The sequence below is a fragment of the Aethalodelphis obliquidens genome, unplaced genomic scaffold (assembly GCF_003676395.1).
Source record: "Aethalodelphis obliquidens isolate GAN/ISIS:26980383/991018 unplaced genomic scaffold, ASM367639v1 scaffold12, whole genome shotgun sequence".
In the NCBI taxonomy this organism is placed as follows: domain Eukaryota; kingdom Metazoa; phylum Chordata; class Mammalia; order Artiodactyla; family Delphinidae; genus Aethalodelphis; species Aethalodelphis obliquidens.
In genome coordinates this window covers 10,512,868-10,532,382 of record NW_020837956.1, presented here as the reverse complement: position 1 = coordinate 10,532,382, position 19,515 = coordinate 10,512,868, and the positions used below count along the sequence as shown (strand labels likewise).

Below are 19,515 nucleotides of genomic sequence, written 5' to 3'. Positions count from 1 at the left end.
AGGACTTACAATAAACAGTAACAAGACTTACTATAAAACTATAGAGATCAAGACCAAAAATAGATCCATGTGGTCGCTTAATGTCTGACACAAGTGCCAAAGCAATCCAATGGGGGAGGAGAAAGACTTTTCAACAAGTGGTGTTGAACAACTGAAAATCCATATGGAAAAAAGAGGAGCCTCAACCCCTGCCTCACAACATATAAAATATTAATTTGAAGTGGTACAGAGACCTAAACATAAAAGCTAAAACTCAACAGCTTTTAGAAGAATACTTATAAAAGAATATATTCACTACTTAGAGCTAGGTGAATGTTTTTTAGGCATATCACAGAAAACAATAACCAAAAAAGAAAAAAAATGTGAGTAATTAGACTTCATCAAAATTAAAACTTCTCCTCAAAAGCCAGAAATGAAAGCATATGTCCACAAGAAAGCACTGTATAAGAATGTTCAGAGCTGTTTTATTCATAATATTCCCAAATTGGAAACAGCCCAAAAATCTTTCATCAGAAAATGGCTCAAGAGACTGCTATATATTCATACAATGATCATTAATTGGCAATTAAAAGGAACAAACTATTAATACATATAACATGAATAAATCTCAAAATCAATTTGCTAAAGGAAAAAAAGGCTTATACAAAAGAGTTTATACTATATGAGTCAATTTATATAAAAGTTCTAAAATAGGTAAATTATACCAGAAAGAAACGAGAGCAGTGTTTGCCTTGGGAGGGGTGGGGACAGAGATAGCCTAGGAAAAGGCATGGGGTGGGTACTGTTTGGGGTGATGATAATATATTATCATGATAAGAGTTTGAGTTTCATAAATGAATACACTTTTTAAGACTTACTGAATAGTATAACTGTGTTTTTTATGTTTCATCATGTGTATTACACTTAAAATATACAAATATATATTTGTTTTAATACACATACACACTCAGACACATGCAAACATCAAACTCTAGTTAATGATGTACATGCTGAAATTATTTAGGGATTGAGTGTCCTGACGTCTGCAACTAATTTCGAATTGCTTTAAAAAAAACATGGATTGATGAATAAATAGAGGAATGGACAGATATGTGAAAAAACTACTAGAGCAAAATATTAATTGTAGAATCTTGGTTTTGAGCATGTGTGTTCACTGTATAATTCTTTCCACTTTTATGTAGGTTTAAAATTTTTCATAATAAAATTTGGGGAGAGATTACAATTGTAGAAGGAAAGATATAATGAGGTATGAAGACTTTTATAATGAGACTTGACAGAGTCAGGTAGTGAAGTTTTCCTTCCTTTTTTTTTTTTTTTTTTTTTTTTTGAGTAGTCTGCTGAGGGCTATATAGAGAGTAGTTTCTAGAAGTGGTTCTGCTTTAACAACATTCAAATATGCTTACATCCTAGGGCCTTTCTACTGTTTGTGAAGCATTATCTCTGTGAAGTTCCAGTCAGTTCTACTCACTTCCCAGGTATCAGTTTAGATACTGTGCTCTTGAAGCAGCCCTCTACACCAGGTTAGGAATCCTGGAGTCCTATTCCTCTCTCAGCATTCACCATCATTTGCTTTGTGTCCTTGTTCAGTGCCTTCCTTCCTCAATAGCTATTAAGAGGTATAAGAGCCATGAGTATGTATGTCTTGTTCATCACTGTATTCCCAGTTCATACGGCAGGGCTTGGTACATAGCAGGCATTAAACAAATATATATTAAATGGATGAACTGTGTTGTGCTAAATATTAAAATCAAATACTGGAGCAAACAGAAAAGTGGACACTATTTACACCAAAGTTTTCATTTCATCTCAGGAAATTCCTGGGCTGCTTAGGATAAGATCATCCAACCTAATTGGTATCCTGGTTCTATAAAATTATCAAAAGACTTTTATGAGAGATTTTTTCCCAACAAAGAAAAGTTAGATGCTCAAATGGGTAATATCCAACTTAAAAAAAAATCCAGGACTGGTCATTGTTCTCAACTCACTTCTTATTCTTTTACTCTTTTCCCAGTTTCTTTTTTTGACTTCTCTACATTATATCGAGGCACGATCACTTTTGGACACAAAGTTCAACATGATGTTAATATAATTCTTTCTGGGGAAAGAAAAATGGCCCAAAGGGAATAAACAAGTAAATAACAATCACAATGTAGTAGCTTTTAATCTTTTACTATCAGTGAAGAAAAGAAAACAAGCAAAACCAAAAAACCAACAACTCAGCACATAGGCACAGCACATAGGATAGAAAAAGAAACTGTTATTACTTTGCACCCTTTGTACCATAGTCACGGCACGGGGTTGAGAAAGACAACTGCAGAATGTCTACCTTGGGAAACTCAAGAAAAGAAATGCCTTGCGAAGAGGTGAGACAGTTGTTGCAAAACCAAATAAATTCTTTGCTGCAGTAATCACATAGAAAGATTGATGTTGGAAGCAGCCATATGGCTCACAGGGGAGGAGTAATGAGATCAAGGCACATGCTGCTGAAGCAGGAGATTTACTAATCAGATTTCAGTGATGTGGTTCATACAATGTTTAGATGGAAATTATCTTAAAATATACAAAAGAAACAAAACAGAGAAGCAGGGGAAATGATTTAGAGCCATGGTCATAATGAAATCAGAATGATGGGGCTGCAGTAAGGTTTTTTATAAGACTTTTGTTGGCAAATAAAAGCAATTCGTCATGTGCTATCAAAATCTCAATAGGATTGAGTAGAGCAATCCAAGAGCCAGAAATACAGACGATATGATGATCACTTCATCATATGTTGTTTTCATATATTGATACTTTCATAAAGGTGGATATAATTATTCATATATAATCTCTTTTATTCTCTATCACAATTATAACTGGATCCTAGAACGCAGGGTTGAGACAGTCTAAATGACTTGCTCAAGGATACAAACCGGCAACCAAGAGAACTAGGGTTCAAAGTTACGGTGTCCACTTACAAAGAAATGTCCTAATCCCCTGCACTGCACTTCATCTAGTTCCATAGCACTGAAAAGTCATACACAACTTAGAACATGCTTTATAAGGAAATGAAATCAGTGCATTTAAATGTTTTATAACATATGCTTACTTCTCCACATTACACGGAGCTTTGGGTGATGGTCTTGACCATCAAAAAAGCACTTGTTCTGGGCTAGTTACTTGGGATGAGACCTCGTACTGCACTTTGAACTTAAAAAATATTACACTTAAGGAGTCTCGCCTCCTCTTACCCATTTTTTTGATGTTCCCATGATGAAATGCTACATAACCACTATAGTTATTATCATTTTAAACTGGACCATTGATACTGGCTCTTACAACATTGAGATACAATGGGAATGTTCGAGGTTTGAAGAAGGAAGTGGTAACACTGTCAAATTATTCCTGGATAACCCTTCAAATGTTTAAACGTCAAGGCATTTAGAAAGCATATGGACAAACATTATTTCTAGGGAATTGCTTTAGGATAACGTGGGTGGCTGAAATACATTTATAGCTGATTGAAATAATTCAATCAGTTTCTGTCTCGTGATATAAATGAAACACTACAATCAAGTGTTCTGAATTACACTAATTATTCCGTGTGTTATTGTTTGTCAATGGATTTGAAATTTTACTTCTACCAAAGAGTAAATATTTATTATGCAAAGTAAAATTAATAAATATTTTAACAATAAAATTTTTAAAAGTACTTCCTTGGTTGAAGAATTAATTCATACCACATCAAGGATTAGTGAAAGAAAATCATTCCATTGGCAGTTTGCCTACATGTGTACTTTGATCAAAGGTTTTTGCTGGAAATCGTTCATTTTAAGTGAGGTAGCAGCATGCCTAACTTAAAAACAATGGCAAAGTAAAGACTAGCTTTACCTGCTGGCCTGCTAGCTCCTAACAGGGACAAACACTTGTAATAATAATAGTTTATTACTACTAGCTAATGACAGTGCCAACTATGTACCATGAGCTATCTCACTTTTCATGTGTTATTTCATTTGAAAAATAAAAGAGACATTATAGTGGCATCCAACATGAGCTCAATGGGAAAAGGTCTCTGAAGGCGGAAAGCTGCAGAACAGAGTTCAGTCTTTAAGCCATCTGTCTGAGCAGCTAGGGGTGGAGAAAACAGAGAAGGACTCCTTGAGAGTGGTCTCAAGTACAGCTGAGGGAAAGATCTCTGGCCCCTGCTGGGTAGGGCAATCATGAAGTTAAGTACTTCTTGTTACAAGGTGAACTTGAGACCCAGAAAATAAGGAACACACTAAAAATCAGGTTGCTTAGAAATAACAAGTTCTCTACTCAGATCAATATTGAGAAAAAGTTGTTGGTTGATTTGAAAGAAGCTTTGTAAACAAATTTGAATTTTACAAGAACTGATGAACTGATACTACATCAAGGTGGAGCCATAGTTAATGAATGAAAGCAACCCAGAAAAAGTTACTTGGGCTTTAAATGTGTGTTTGGGTTGATCTTTCTTCTCCTAGGGATAAGGAAAGTTATTTGTACTCTTATTCTAATTTCAAAAGGAATTTACCTTCTCCACAAATCCTATGATCCCAACACTTCAAAAATCACTATCCCTTTTGATTGATTTAAAATAAACACCTCTAGCCTCTGAGCTGCTGAAAAGGTCTTCCTTCTTGTTTGGATCCCATATATGAGTGATATTTACCTAAGTTACCGTATTCATCTAATTTCTTAAAGACTTATAGGCACTGTACTAGATGCTAGGAAAACAAGTTTACTTGTTAAATCAGCTTCTAAATAAGGTTCTTCCAGCTCTTTTCCTATTTTCTGTGATTTTAGTTATTGGCCCACATCAGTAAGAGCTATCCTAAATGGAAAAGATAAATAGAACAGACCTTGTGGCAGTAAATCCTTTCACAGAGCTCCAAACATGCAGACATTTAGTAAGCTAAATGCCTTTTTTATGAGACTGCTTCAAATCAAGGTCAAACCAGTTGTCCTTGAGCTAAGGGAAGCAGTTGCCCAAACTGACTGACTTTGAGAAAATATGTTTCCATCAGTGTATGTATTTCTTAGCAACCACTTATAGAGAAGATACTACGTTCAAGGCATCAGGAAACTGCTGAGATTAGGGGTGAAAACATAGATAGGATATGGACCCCTCTCTCAAGAGGACACAGCATATGCTTCTAAATGACTGTGATACAAAGTAGAAAGTGGCAAGTGTTTTGAGAGATGAAAATATGCAGGATTAACCTGAGTGTATACACACAAAATTTCAATGTATTTCTATTCGAGTATTCTTCCTCTTTTGTTTGTAACTATGTGAAGTCAGCATTCCTCTGTAAATTACTGTTCTCATTTCAGTAATGGGTTGTAATTCCATCTGACACCTCAAAGGTGATGTAGAGACAGCAGAATATAAATGTATATGCTGAGTAGGCACAGATGGAATATGAAGAGGGGAATTGGCAGGGTCTGAAATGCAAGCAGCTGCTGATGGGAGACAGGGAAAGAGACAGTTGGGTTCAGCAAACTGAGCAGCTCTTAGAACTGAGGTCTGACTGAGTGGTCTTACACACTATGGTAGCATCTGCCATTCAAAACCTCCAAGTTTTAGAGTTCTCATTAATCAGGGCAGGATGGTTTTGACTATAAGATATTCAGGTTCCTACTCAGTTCTAGGCTCTCAAATTCTACTAGACAAATGGACTCCATGCACCATGAGGCTGAGTCACCACTGTGCACCACTGGCACAGGGCCTGGGCTCAGCAGATGCTCAGAAAACATTGATTCAGTGCATGAATAAGTAATTACTTGGGGGTGGAATTCTAATAATGTCCACCACCTTCTCTCCTTTCTTCTCACCTCCTCCTCTAGGGTGTCCTACCATCCTGATTTGCCCACGACTTTCCCAGTTTTAGCCTTCAAGCCCCAATTCCAGTGAAACCTTCAGCCTTAGGCAAACCAGGATGGTTGGTCAAACTTCCTTCTGCCCACTTTACCTATTTATGCTTCAGATATGTCCATGGCTTCTGTGGACCTTACTTAAATCCACTGGAGATATTTAGGACTAAAGACAGTGTTTTAAAGGGTACCTAAAAGTTTGTGAATTTCCTTTTGGCTTGTTTGTTTCTCCCTGGAATAAGTGAGATGATGTTAAGACAGACATAGATTTTTAACGTCTCTCTCTATTCATATGTGAGTGGATGATCTGCAAATAAAAGAGCTCTTCTATTTGCCAAAAGCCATCATCCGCCTGAGTACATTATGATGTGATAAAAACACAGAACATAAGGCTTCAAGTAATTCTTGGAATATCTCGCTTGGATTCTAAGCCAAACAGGTGTAATACAGAAAGTCCAAATTGACAGTGAACTGAGACAATCTGGCCACTGCCAGACCAAAGATACTAGGACAGCAGAGAAAACCAAGCTGGCAATGGAAGACCAAAGACACAAGAGAAATCCAAATATGCACAGAAATCCAAGGTACCATTCTTTAAAAAAAAAAAAAATTCCCACATGTATCCTGACCTTTAGCTGAACTAGGAATGATTAGAGCAGTGCCATTCCCCAGTGACCACAAAAGAAATGTCATGCCAGTGCCACCCCCCCAGCTCTGAAAGATGCAAGATGGCATTGCCATCAACTCCCAGACTTTACTCAGAGCTACACGCATTCCAGTGGAACATGAAGTGGTACTTTAGATGGAAGACTAGATTTTAAATAAATCCAGATTTCATGCCTTCCTATAGTATCAAGAATGCCCAGTTATTTACTCGAACATGGAATGTGTGTACCGGGAAAGGAAGTAACATTGCACCTTTAAGTACTGTATTATAAGTGAAAAATGAATGTCAAATAAAACTGTAGTTAAAATTAAAAAAAAAATCAGGGATCTTCACTCTATTTCACTCTGCTACAGGCAGAGGAATTTTACCACTTGGTATTGATGTCTAGCTGAATTAGAAAGAAGCGTTTCTCCTTATAGCACTAGTGGGATATTTCATTTATCTGTGTTCAACTAGAGAAATTCTGTGATTATTGTAATCCCAGTTTTAAAAGATAAGCATTTTCAGTATAATGTGGTAACTATACTTTTAGCAAAGCAAGTCCAATGAAAGAAATAGACAACTACAGTATTTTCGTGCTGGTGGGAAAACTACTTGTTGGATTTAATAAGAGACAGGATGTCTCTCTGCATATGTATGTATTTTAAAGGATCTTCTACCCTAATTTTTCACGAGATGCATATCCACCGTAATTTGCTTTTCTTATTGAGGGATTTACTCACTTATTCATTCAAATATATACGTTGGGTGTCAGGCACTTAGACACTGGGGATAGAGCAAGAAACCAAACAAAGTTCCTATTACCATGGAATTTGTATACTGGAGTCAGGAGAAAGACAATAAGCAAATAAGTAAAGTAACTGGCCAGTCAGAAAGTTATAAATACTTTGGAAAAAAATAAAACAGGTGAGTATGGACAGGAAAGCAAATGTGAGTTCTCTAGGGCTGGATGTGAGCCACACTTGAGAAGAGGTCTTTCATCGTTCAGATGCTCCCATACTTCTTCTCCTCCTTTATGTGTTACATGAGAGTTTAAGTGACCAGGTTTCGTTTTTTACTTAGATATTGAACAAAGCAAGAGATACTACTGGAAGGATTTTAATCAAAGAGAAGCAAGGTTAATTATCAAAGTAGTAGATATTCTTTCAAAATCCCAGCCAGGTAGTTCCTTATCCAGCCACAGTGTAGCAGAAAGGGCATGGAATTTGGGATCAAGCTAAACTGGTCTTGAATTCTGATTCAGTCACATCAGCTCTGTGTGACCTTAGGAGCATTATTTTAATCACCCTGAGCGTTACCTTCTTTTTCTGTGCTATGGATATAATAGTTGATTCCATGTTTAAAGGGGCTATTATTGTGAATATTAAACATGATAATTAATGACAAGCATCTGGCACTCAGTGGATGCTCTTCACGCTACAGTCGTTGTGATACATCCATCTCCCCTTCCATCTTCTGAAATGGACTAACCAAGACTGAGATATGAAAAGGAATCATTATCAAGGTTAATAACTAGCTCAATTAACAGCAACAGAACTGAAGGTCTCAGAAAAATGGGGTGCCTCCACATATTTCTGGATATAGGACAAAATCAGAGGCGACTGTCTAAAACTATGTCTTTGGAGGAGCTTCAAGATGGCGGAAGAGTAAGACACAGAGATCACCTTCCTCCCCACAAATACATCAAAAATACATCTACACGTGGAACAACTCCTACAGAACACCTACTGAACACTGGCAGAAGACCTCGGACATCCCAAAGGCAAGAAACTCCCCACGTACTTGGGTAGCACAAAAGAAAAAAGAAAAAACAGAGACAAAAGAATAGGGACGGGACCCGCACCAGTGGGAGGGAGCCGTGAAGGAGGAAAGGTTTCCACACACTAGGAAGCCCCTTCGCGGGCAGAGACTGCGGGTGGCGGAGGGGGGGAAGCTTCGGAGCCGTGGAGGAGAGCGCAGCAACAGGGGTGCGGAGGGCAAAGTGGAGAGATTCCCGCACAGAGGATCGGTGCCGACCGGCACTCACCAGCCCAAGAGGCTTGTCTGCTCACCCGCCGGGGCGGGCGGGGCTGGGAGCTGAGGCTTGGGCTTCAATCGGATCGCAGGGAGAGGACTGGGGCTGGTGGCATGAACACAGCCTGTAGGGTCTAGTGCACCACGGCTAGCCGGGAGGGAGTCCGGGAAAAAGTCTGAACCTGCCGAAGAGGCAAGAGACTTTTTCTTCCCTCTTTGTTTCCTGGTGTGCGAGGAGAGGGGATTAAGAGCACAGCTTAAAGGAGCTCCAGAGACGGGTGTGAGCCACGGCTAACATCGCTAACCTCAGAGACGGGCATGAGACGCTAAGGCTGCTGCTGCCGCCACCAAGGAGCCTGTGTGCGAGCACAGGTCACTATCCACACCTCCCCTCCCGGGGGCCTGTGCAGCCCGCCACTGCCAGTGTCCCGTGTCCAGGGACAACTTCCCCGGGAGATCACACGGCGTGCTGTGAAACATCACGCTGGCCTCTGCCACCGGAGGCTCGCCCCACACTCCATACCCCTCCCTCCCCCCGGCCTGAGTGAGCCAGAGCCCCCGAATCAGTGGCTCCTTTAACCGGGTCCTGTCTGAGCAAAGAAGAGACGCCCTCAGAAGACCAACCTGCAGAGGCAGGGCCAAATCCAAAACTGAACCCCAGGAGCTGTGCAAACAAAGAAGAGAAAGGGAAATTTCTCCATGCAACCTCAGGAGCACCAGATTAAATCTCCACAGTCAACGTAATGTAACCTGCAACTGTGGAATACCTGAATAGACAACGAATCATCCCAAATTGAGGAGGTGGACTTTGGGAGCAACGATATATATATATTTTTCCCTTTTTGTCTTTTTGTGAGTGTGTATGCGTATGCTTCTGTGTGTGATTTTGTCTGTATAACTTTCCTTTTACCATTTGTCCTAGGGTTCTGCCTTTTTTTTTTTTTTTTTTTTTAGTTTAGTGTTCAGCGCTTGTTATCACTGGTGGATTTGTTTTTTGGTTTGGTTGTTTTCTTCTTTCTCTATAATTACTTAGAAAGCTTTTTTTAATAATTATTTTTTGTTTTTTATTTTAATAACTTTTTAATTTTAACTTATTTTATTTCATCTTTTTCTTTCTTTCTATCTTTTTTTCTCCCTTTTATTCTGATCCGTGTGGATGACAGGCTCTTTGTGCTCCAGCCAGGTGCCAGGGCTGTGGCTCTGAGGTGGGAGAGCCAAGTTCATGACATTGGTCCACCAGAGACCTCCCAGCTCCATGTAATATCAAATGGTGAAAATCTCCCAGGATCTCCATCTCAACACCAAGACCCAGCTCCACTCAATGACCAGCAAGCTACAGTGCTGGACACCTTATGCCAAAAAACTAGCAAGTCAGGAACACAACCCCACCCATTAGCAGAGAGGCTGCCTAAAATCATAATAAGGTCACAGACACCCCAAAACACACCACTAGACATGGACCTGCACACCAGAAAGACAAGATCCAGCCTCATCCACCAGAACACAGGCACTAGTTCCCTCCATCAAGAAGCCTAAACAACACACTGAACCAACCTTAGCCACTGGGGGCAGATACCAAAAACAGCGGGAACTACCAACCTGCAACCTCTTAAAAGGAGACCCCAAACACAGTAAGTTAAGCAAAATGAGAAGACAAAGAAACACACAGCAGATGAAGGAACAAGGTAAAAATCCACCAGACCTAACAAATGAAGAGGAAAGAGGCAGTCAACCTGAAAAAGAATTCAGAATGATGATAGTTAAGATGATCCAAAATCTTGAAAATAGAATGGACAAAATTCAAGAAACGTTTAACAAGGACCTAGAAGAACTAAAGAGTAAACAAGGATGAACAACACAATAAATGAAATTAAAAATTCTCTAGAAGGAATCAATAGCAGAATAACGGAGGCAGAAGAACGGATAACTGACCTGGAAGATAAAACAGTGGAAATAACTACTGCAGAGCAGAATAAAGAAAAAAGGATGAAAAACTTGAGGACAGTCTCAGAGACCTCTGGGACAATATTAAGGGCACCAACATTCGAATTATAGGGGTCCCAGAGGAAGAGAAAAAGAAAGGGACTGAGAAAATATTTGAAGAGATTATAGTTGAAAACTTCCCTACTATGGGTAATGGAATAGTTAATCAAGTCCAGAAAGCACAGAGAGTCCCATACAGGATAAATCCAAGGAGAAACATGCCAACACACATATTAATCAAAGTATCAAAAATTAAGTATAAAGAAAAAATATTAAAAGCAGCAAGGGAAAAACAATAAATAACATACAAGGGAATCCCAATAAGGTCAACAGCTGATCTTTCAGCAGAAACTCTGCAAGCCAGAAGGGACTGGCAGGACAAATTTAAAGCGATGAAAGGGAAAAACCTACACCCAAGATGACTCTACCCAGCAAGGATCTCATTTAGATTTCACGGACAAATTAAAATCTTTACAGACAAGCAAAAGCTAAGAGAATTCAGCACAACCAAAACAGCTTTACAACAAATGCTAAAGGAACTTCTCTAGGCAGGAAACACAAGAGAAGGAAAAGACCTACAAAAACAAACCCAAAACAATAAAGAAAATGGTAATAGGAACATACATATCAATAATTACCTTAAATGTAAATGGACTAAATGCTCCAACCAAAAGACACAGACTGGCTGAATGGATCCAAAAACAAGACGCGTATATATGCTGTCTACAAGAGACCCACTTCAGACCTCTGGACACATACAGACTGAAAGTGAGGGGATGGAAAAAGATATTCCATGCAAATGGAAATCAAAAGAAAGATGGAGTAGCAATTCTTATATCAGACAAAATAGACTTTAAAATAAAGACTATTACAAGAGACAAAGAAGGACACTACATAATGATCAAGGGATCAATCTAAGAAGGAGATATAACAATTGTAAATATTTATGCACCCAACACAGGAGCACCTCAATACATGAGGCAAATACTAACAGCCATACAAGGGGAAATCAACAGTAACACAATCACAGTAGGGGACTTTAACACCCCACTTTCACCAATGGACAGATCATCCAAAATGAAAATAAATAAGGAAACACAAGCTTTAAATGATACATTAAACAAGATGGACTTAATTGACATTTAAAGGAAATTCCAAGCAAAAACAAGAGAATACACTTTCTTTGCAAGTGCGCATGGAACATTCTCCACGATAGATCATATCTTGGGTCACAAGTCAAGCCTTGGTAAATTAAAGAAAATTGAAATCGTATCAAGTATGTTTTCTGACCAAAACACTATGAGACAATATATCAATTACAGGAAAAAAATTTGTAAAAAATATAAACACATGGAGGCTAAACAATACACTACTTAATAACCAAGAGATCACTGAAGAAATCAAAGAGGAAATAAAAAACTACCTAGAAACTACTGACAGTGAAAACACAATGACCCAAAACCTAGCGGATGCGGCAAAAGCTGTTCTAAGAGGGAAGTTTATAGGAATAAAATCCTACCTTAAGAAACAAGACACATCTCAAATAAACAACCTAACCTTGCACCTAAAGCAATTAGAGAAAGAAGAACAAAAAAACCCCAAAGTTAGGAGAAGGAAAGAAATCATAAAGAACAAATCAGAAATAAATGAAAAAGAAATAAAGGAAACGATAGCAAAGATCAATAAAACTGAAAGCTGGTTCTTTGAGAAGATAAACAAAATAGATAAACCATTAGCCAGACTCATCAAGAAAAAAAGGGAGAAGACTCAAATCAATAGAATTAGAAATGAAAAAGGGAAGTAACAACTGACACTGCAGATGTACAAAGGATCATGAGAGATTACTACAAGCAACTCTATGCCAATAAAATGGACAACCTGGAAGAAATGGACAAATTCTTCAAAATGCACAACCTTCCGAGACTGAACCAGGAGGAAACAGAAAGTATGAACAGACCAATCACAAGCACTGAAATTGAAACTGTAATTAACAATCTTCCAACAAACAAAAGCCCAGGACCAGATGGCTTCACAGGCGAATTCTATCAAACATTTAGAGAAGAGCTAACACATATCCTTCTCAAACTCTTCCAAAATACAGCAGAGGGAGGAACACTCCGAAACTCATTCTACGAGGCCACCATCACCCTGATACCAAAACCAGACAAAGATGTCACAAAGAAAGAAAACAACATGCCAGTATCACTGATGAACATAGATGCAAAAATCCTCAACAAAATACTAGCAAACAGAATCCAACAGCACATTAAAAGGATCATACACCATGATCAAGTGGGGTTTACCCCAGGAATGCAAGGAATCTTCAATATATGCAAATCAGTCAATGTGATACACCATTTTAACAAATTGAAGGAGAAAAACCATATGATCATCTCAACAGATGCAGAGAAAGCTTTTGACAAAATTCAACACACATTCAGGATAAAAACCCTCCAGAAAGTAGGCATGGAGGGAACTTACCTCAACATAATAAAGGCCATATATGACACACCCACAGCCAACATCGTCCTCAATGGTGAAAATCTGAAATCATTTCCACTAAGATCAGGAACAAGACAAGGCTTCCCATTCTCACCACTAGTATTCAACATAGTTTTGGAAGTTTTAACCACAGCAATCAGAGAAGAAAAAGAAATAAAAGGAATCCAAATCAGAGAGAAGTAAAGCTGTCACTGTTTGCAGATGACATGACAGTAAACATAGAGAATCCTAAAGATGGTACCAGAAATCTACTAGAGCTAATCAATGAATTTGGTAATGTTGCAGGATACAAAATTATTGCACAGAAATCTCTTGCATTCCTATATGCTAATAATGAAAAATCTGAAAGTGAAATTAAGAAAACAGTCGCATTTAGCATTGCAACAGAAAGAATAAAATACCTAGGAATAAACCTACCTAAAGAGACAAAAGACCTGTGTTCAGAAAATTATAAGATACTGATGAAAGAAATTAAAGATGATACAAATACGAGGAGAGATATACCATGTTCTTGGATTGGAAGAATTAACATCACAAAAATGATTATACTACCGAAAGCAATCTACAGATTCAATGCAATCCCTATCAAACTACCACTGGCATTTTTCACAGAACTAGAACAAAAAATTGCACAATTTGTATGGAAACACAAGAGACCCTGAAAAGCCAAAGCAATCTTGAGAAAGAAAAATGGAGCTGGAGGAATCAGGCTCCCAGACTTCAGCCTATACTACAAAGCTACAGTAATCAAGACAGTATGGTACTGGCACAGAAACAGAAATATAGATCAGTGGAACAGGATAGAAAGCACAGAGATAAACCCATGCACATATGGTCACCTTATCTTTGATAAAGGAGGCAAGAATATACAATGTAGAAAAGACAGCTTCTTCAATAAGTGGTGCTGGGAAAACGGGACAGCTACATGTAAAACACTGAAATTAGAACACTCCCTAACACCAAACACAAAAATAAACTCAAAATGGATTAAAGACCTAAATGTAAGGCCAGACCCTATCAAACTCTTAGAGGAAAACATAGGCAGAACACTCTATGACATAAATCACACCAGGATCCTTTTTGACCCACCTCCCAGAGAAATGGAAATAAAAACAAAAATAAACAAATAGGACCTAATGAAACTTAAAAGCTTTTGCACAGCAAAGGAAACCATAAACAAGATGAAACGACAACCCTCAGAATGGGAGAAAATATTTGCAAATGAAGCAACTGGCAAAGGATTCATCTCCAAATTTTACAAGCAGCTCATGCAGCTCAATATCAAAAAAACAAACAATCCAATCCAAAAATGGGCAGAAGACCTAAATAGACATTTCTTCAAGGAAGATATACAGATTACCAACAAACACATGAATGAATGCTCAACATCATTAATCATTAGAGAAATGCAAATCAAAACTACAATGAGGTATCATCTCACACTGGTCAGAATGGCCATCATCAAAAAATCTAGAAACAATAAATGCTGGAGAGGGTGTGGAGAAAAGGGAACCCTCTTGCACTGTTGGTGTGAATGTAAATTGATACAGCCACTATGGAGAACAGTATGGAGGTTCCTTAAAAAACTCAAAATAGAACTAAACTACCATACGACCCAGCAATCCCACTACTGGGCATATACCCTGATAAAACCATAATTCAAAAAGAGTCATGTACCAAAATGTTCATTGCAGCTCTATTTACAATAGCCAGGACATGGAAGCAACCTAAGTGTCCATCATCAGATGAATGGATAAAGAAGATGTGGCACATATATACAATGGAATATTACTCAGCCATAAAAAGAAACGAAATTGAGTTATTTGTAGTGATGTGGATGGCTCTAGAGTCTGTCATACGAGTGAAGTAAGTCAGAAAGAGAAAAACAAATACCATATGCTAACACATATATATGGAATCTGAAAAAAAAAATAAAGGTCATGAAGATAAGGGCAAGACGGGAATAAAGATGCAGACCTACTAGCGAATGGACCTGAGGACACAGGGAGGGGGAAGGGTAAGCTGGGGCAAAGTGAGAGCATGGTAATGTATATATGTCCATATATACTACCAAATGTAAAATAGATAGCTAGTGGGAAGCAGTCGCATAGCACAGGGAGATCACCTCGGTGCTTTGTGACCGCCTGGAGGGGTGGGATAGGGAGGGTGGGAGGGAGGGAGATGCAAGAGGGAAGAGATATGGGGATATATGTATAACTGATTCATTTTGTTATAAAGCAGAAACTAACACACCATTGTAAAGCAATTTTACTCCAATAAAAACGTTAAAAATAAATAAATAAATAAAACTATGTCTTCTATGCATACTTGAAGAGCAAACACAAGTAAGTTTTGGTACTATTGGGGCTAATTCCTCCATAACTTACCTCATACTTTGTAGTCTGTGCAGTGCTGAGAAACTCCAAACTGAGAAGTACATGGGTATTCATAACCCAGATCTGCTGTGGGCTCTAAGAGGATGTCTTCCAACCTGAAAGATGTAGAGAGATATTTCCATTAAGTCTTTTTTTGTTTTTCTGGCCACGCTATGTGGCATGCAGGATCTTAGTTCCCCAACCAGGGATTGAACCCGTGCCCCCTGCAGTGGAAGCTAGGAGTCTTAACCACTGGACAGACAGGAAAGTTTCTCCATTAAGTCTTTATTTCTAAAGTAGAAACATATAAGAAACAGGAAAATTGAGTTTCAGTGACTATAAAAAGGAGAATTTTGATTATTTTCTTTTAATGAAAAACTAATATGTTTCTCATTTCTTGTCTTTTTAGGAAACTTTTTAAATGAATTAGTTAAACGCACTCAAGTATTCAAACATTGTAGTGACTTCAGGCCAAAGCTGTGATGAAAAGAATCATGACTTCAGTTAAATTACTGAACTAAGGAGCACGAAGCCAAGTGCTCACAAGGGTCCTGCCTGCCTTCTCCTTGCATAGGGGAAGGGCAGGAAGTGGTAGTGTATTTGCAAAAGAGAAAATGAAAACGCTTTTGGAAATGCAGAAAACATGCAAGCCCTAATTAGAAAAGGACTGCATGTTGACAGGTAGGATGACTGACGCTCCAGGTTTGCCCAGGACTGAAAGATTTCCTGAGATGTAGGACGTTCTGTGCTAAAAGCAGATAGTCTCAGGCAAACTGAGGTGACCGGTCACACTATGATGGATTTCAGGGATCATGTTTGGAGGGTGGGGATGTGACAGTGTGGGAGCAGCAGGGCTGGTAGATACTGAAAAAAATACAGGCCTTGGTTTGAGTATCATTGGGTGGGAATTTATTTTTTCATGGTTTTCTTGAGTATAGCGTTTTGGGTTTTTTATTGAGGTATAATTAACATACCATAAAACTCACTATTTAAAGCACACAATTGAGTGGGTTTTAGTAACTCACAGATTATGCAACCATCACAATTCTGGAACTTTTTCAGCACCCCCCCCAAATAAACTCTGTGTCCATTATCAGTCACCTCCCATTCCCCACTCCCCTCATCCCCTAGCACTTTAAAAGAAGGTGATTAGAAGTTTCTCGTTTAGGAGGAAAGGGTGAGTAATAAGACATATACAGAACCCTGAATATATTGGGGATTAAGTTACCTTTTAGTGTATCTGATACAGCCACAGAGTGAAAAGGGAAAAATCAACCCAAATCCTTTAAGGAGCAATTTCTTTACCCTCAGATTCCCAAAACCCACTGCTGGTCAGGAAGTAACCTGATGGGAACACTGATGTTATGTAAAGCTTGAGAAAAGTAAACTTGTGGTTATGTAATCAATTTTATTAGCTCTCCTTTAGAAGATCTCAATATTTTCCAAGCAGATGATTAGGTTGGGCACAGTCTTATTTTATGTGGCCTCTTTTATAATTAATTAATTAAGGAGTATGCATTTTATTCACCTTTTTCATCAGAAGTGATTGCTCATCATTTAAAAATAATAAATGGGAATATTTTACTCTAAAGAAAAGTTATCAGGAAATTTTTTAATTAGTTGTCTTTTCCCCCACATCAATGTCTGATATCTATTTATTCATGGCTTGGAGAAGCAGAAGTTTAAATTTGAATCTGCCTTAACCAAATTTTGCTAAATATTACCAAACCCTTGCCACTGGCCATATTTGCTTGCTGTTCCACAGTGATAGATGGAAAGTTCCTAACCATCTGGACTCTGGTAGTCATACAGAAACATAAACAGTAGAAATGTATCAAGGAACATATTGGACAGTTTAACTGCTTATCATCAACTGTTGGCTTAAAAAAAAAGATGCTATGGTCCAGACCTTAACTTGGGAGTTTGTTACCTTGATCACAAGATGGTACCGTCAGCCACCACTGGCAGAAACTTCAGTTGTTAATTACAGCCAGTAGGAATACATTTTCACTGAGCCATTCTCATGCTAGATCCTGCTTGTGACTCACAACACATATGTGAAAGATATCTGACCCGTGTTGGTTGGAAGAGCTAAGGCGTTTAGACTATACGTGTGTCGAATATGTGATCTCATCCACATTAGCACCAGGTTCTAAAGAAATGAGCTAACCAGGTACAGACTAAACTGGCAAGAAACAAAAGGTGTGCCTTGGTTTGGGAGAGGAGTTTTCACCCAGGGATTCACAAACCTCTCAATGATTTTGGTCTACTGACAGGCTTTAGAAGATCTGTGAACATCCTAAAGTAGTATCTAAAACATCGTACTTTTTTTAAAGAAAGGAGCCATAGACTCTTATCAGATTCTCAAAATGCTCCACTACCCAAAATAGATTAAAAAGTGATTACTCTTGAAGAGTATAATTAACATAGTTGATTCTATTTTCTACTATATGATCTGACTCCATAAATAAGGCTTTACATTTTGCCTGCTCAGAATTATGTCCCAAGTCTGATTCAGTGACAAGTAAATTTCTGTGTTTATATATTTATATATGAGTATATACTTCCCTCTTATGGTATACACACTGTATCAGCCAGAATTTGGTCAGAGAAGCAGACAACCTGTGAGTGATCTGGAATAAGGGATTTACTATGGGGATTAGATTTTTATGCAATTGTGGAAACAGAGGGAGAAGTCTAAGGAAAGCTATTGCTTTTGTGTCTGGTGTGGAGCCTGAAGTTGCCAAGCTGGCAGATATGAAGAAAAGCATAACAGAGCTATAATCAACTAGAAGCCACATCTCTCTCAAGTTGCCTTCACCCTTGACAACGCAGGTTACTTGCAGGTGAAGCTGGGATCCCTCACCACATAACTGTTCAAAAATTACATAGAAGTTGAAGAAAGAAATTAATCAGGAGATCCGGCACTTTGGACAACATGCAGGAGAAGATGTTGTGGGAGCTGGAGGACTTGGAAGCACCGACGTGACGGCTCCAAACCAAAAAAGTGAGCCAATGGATCAACAACAATCATACAACCTACGGCAGCTCCTGGCACCCTACACTGATGTTTAGAATGTAGGACTAACTGCTGTTTCAAGTCTACCCTCCAAACACATGAATTCTGTGTGTGTGTGGACAATCCTAATCCAATGAGAAAGAAAGTCTAGAAAAGTTCATTCCAACTTGGTTTTGTTGACCCAACCCAATGCCAACAGATACACAGTACTTGACTGAATACAAACATGGGGAAAAATGCTTTTACTCGTCAATGCCATAAAATGAAGGTGATAGTCTGTTCCTGATCTATTCTGTTCAGTTATTGTAACCCATGAGTTGCTCACATTGGTGGATGTATTTATTTGAACTTTTAAAAACTGGAACCAATGTTCCATGAAGCAAAGGCCACTGTGGAACCCTCCAATCACAGCATATAAATATGGAAGAATGAGACAGAAGTAGTATCTAAGATTAATAAGTGATTAATATCTATGACAAACAAAGCTATCCAGGATATCAACAAAGGAGAATATTAAACATACTAGAAAAATGGATAGAGAATGTTACATGGCAATCCACAGAAAGAAAAAGCATAATGGTTAATATCTGAGTTTGAAGGAATACTCAAATACATTGATAATCAGAGAAATGTAAATTTAAACAGTAAGATACAGGACTTCCCTGGTGGCACAGTGCAGGGGACACGGGTTCAAGCCCTGTTCTGGGAAGATCCCACGTGACACGGAGCAACTAAGCCCGGGCGCTGCAGCTACTGAGCCTGCGCTCTAGAGCCCGCGAGCCACAACTACTGAGCCCGTGTGCCATAACTACTGAGCCCGCATGTTTAGAGCCTGTGCTCCACAACAAGAGAAGCCACCGCAATGAGAAGCACGCGCACTGCAACAAAGAGTAGTCCCCACTCGCTGCAACTAGAGAAAGCACACAGGCAGCAACAAAGACCCAACACAGCCCAAAATAAAATAACTTAATTAATTATTTTTAAAAAGTAAGATACTACCTTTACCTCAGGGATTAGTGAATACTGGAATGCCATATGTTGGTGAGGACATCAAGCAGGAGCACTCATGCACTACTGGTAGAGGGTAG

At 38.6% G+C, this 19,515-nt stretch overlaps 1 long non-coding RNA gene across 4 annotated transcripts in view; it reads right to left on the bottom strand.

The window, feature by feature from the left end:
• LOC113623809 (uncharacterized) overlaps window positions 1–19,515 on the bottom strand; it is a 576,501-nt gene that overhangs the window by 68,507 nt on the left and 488,479 nt on the right. For all 4 annotated transcript variants that reach the window (XR_003434080.1, XR_003434081.1, XR_003434079.1 and 1 more), the window contains one exon: window positions 15,421–15,524. This is a non-coding gene — a long non-coding RNA (uncharacterized LOC113623809). The remainder of the gene's footprint in view (window positions 1–15,420; window positions 15,525–19,515) is intronic.